Here is a 2,225-nt window from a genome sequence, read left to right as displayed (position 1 = left end):
TCCTCGTATGTATACCACATAGTGACAGAAGGATTGAACGAAACCACTATATCAATGTTTTCGGTGTATTACATCTATTTGTCTCTTTCACATTCCGCACACACCACGGTATTCTCTTGGTTATGATGTTTTGACTTTTGCATGTGTATGCCGCTCACTAATGTATGTCTGTCTTTTGCCGCTCTTGTTCTCGTCAAACCACGTTGTACATATGAATCGCGGTACATGTGAAACCGAATATCATACAAATATTTACAATTGCGGACAACTTCACATCGATCAATTGAAATCACCGCATTCATTTGAAAATGAAAGTTATTTTATGTGAGTTTGAAAAAAACATCTTTTTTTAAATTACGTTCGCTTATATTTGCATTTTTTTTAATTTTTTTTTTGTTTTCATTCACAAAAGAAGTTTGTTTGATCAAAAAGGTTCTAAGTGTTTAGTTCCAATTGTCATGTATGACTTTGACACCATAAAATGTATCTTTTGAGTTCAAAATTTTGCTTATTTCAAGAGCTCAAAGTAATTATGGAACGTGTGCTGAAAAACTGCAATTTAAGAAATTTAAAAAAATGTATGGCAAGTTATTTCACCGAAAACCATAAAGTCCATCGAACTGTTGAAACATTGATTCACCTAATTTAATATGTTTTTACTTTCTTCTGTTTACGTTTTCTTTTGCACGTTTCTTTTGCCTTTGGATCGTATACAGTATGTGTAGAAAATTGCGTTTGTATGTATGTGTATGCGTTTGTATGTTATTTTTGTGAGCATGTTGTAGTTGTTAGATTACGTGCTTATGTTAGTGCATTGTTACGACGTTTTCGAAATGATTTTTATCTGAGAGAGCAAGACAGATGATAATTTGTATAGAGTTTTGATATTTGCTTCCTTAAAGGTTAATATTCAATAGAAGTGTGTGCATTTTTGTTGCTAGAACATCTGCTTTGCATTGATTTATTTCGTTTATCCGTTGAATTGAACAAAATCAAATCATTCTATGGCTTCTTCCTGACTAACAGCCATATTATTTTGATCTTTTATGTTCACCAACTTTGGCTTCCAATAAACATCAAAATAATTACATTGGCGATTAATTGTGTTTTAATTAAAACTACAACGTTTTTAACTGGCTGGAAATGTAAACATGCATACAATTGTAGCATGTAAGCAGCATACGTTTACAAAAAATGAATGAAAACCCATACGTGATATTCGAAAAAAATTAAAAACCAACTTGACTTTGAACACAGTCTACAATGCATTCGGAACGGTTCATTATCTTGTTCAATGTCGCGACATAACACAATTATGCATTCACCAATTTTGTGCGCACACAATTTTATTAAAAATATACAACGACGGAAACTTGCTGGAATCTCAAGAGAGATAACATACAGAAGAAATAAATCGAGTAAAACCGGCACCATATAGTGTATGTTTCCAAGAGGAATTCGATTGGCTACGTGATATATAAAACGGTGTAGGAGTTGAATAATGTTAAATTTGATAAAAATACTAAATGCCTGCATATGTGCAATTCAACTAGGCCATCGATTTCGGTATCTCATTGCAACGGGATTTTTTTTATCTAGCAGCCTTGTAAATATGTCAACTACAACAATAAAATAACATTTCAGCGGAAATTTCTTCCATCGCAAATAAAGTTCTATATAACATCAAAAGTGATAATAATAATAGCGCAAAACGGGGTCATTCAAATTCACAAACGAAAAAGAATCAATTAATTTGACTGGTAAATGGACGATGAATGATTTATTTGTGACGTCATTGCCACAGCGATCACGTAGACACGCGACCAATAATAAAAGTATAGCACACAAGCAATAACATCGATCGAAACATGTATAAATACTACTTAATTGAAGAAAAAACGTATCTATTAAAATCGAAAAGATCGATGGTTACTCTTGTCAGTCTCTCTCTTTCTCTTCTTTCGCCGCTTATTTTTCCTCGTTGTTCAAACAATTTGAGGCAATCCTGCATGGTAGGTACGGCTACAACTCATACATTGAATACGTTTTGTTGATCATTTTTGAGTGTTTTTGTCGCTTTTATCGTTCTGCTTTGGTGTTGGTATCTTTTTAATATGGCTTCATATCATCCACTTACAGATACACAAAATAAATATATGTACCGACGCGCCAAACGATACAAAATAAATATAAATATAATGCTCGGACAATTTGAGTGTTTTGCA

The sequence above is a fragment of the Contarinia nasturtii genome, unplaced genomic scaffold (assembly GCF_009176525.2).
Source record: "Contarinia nasturtii isolate CC-2019 unplaced genomic scaffold, AAFC_CNas_1.1 Cnas_scaffold_1037, whole genome shotgun sequence".
NCBI lineage: Eukaryota > Metazoa > Arthropoda > Insecta > Diptera > Cecidomyiidae > Contarinia > Contarinia nasturtii.
The sequence above is the reverse complement of the archived record's forward strand: the minus strand, read 5'-3'. Positions refer to the sequence as shown.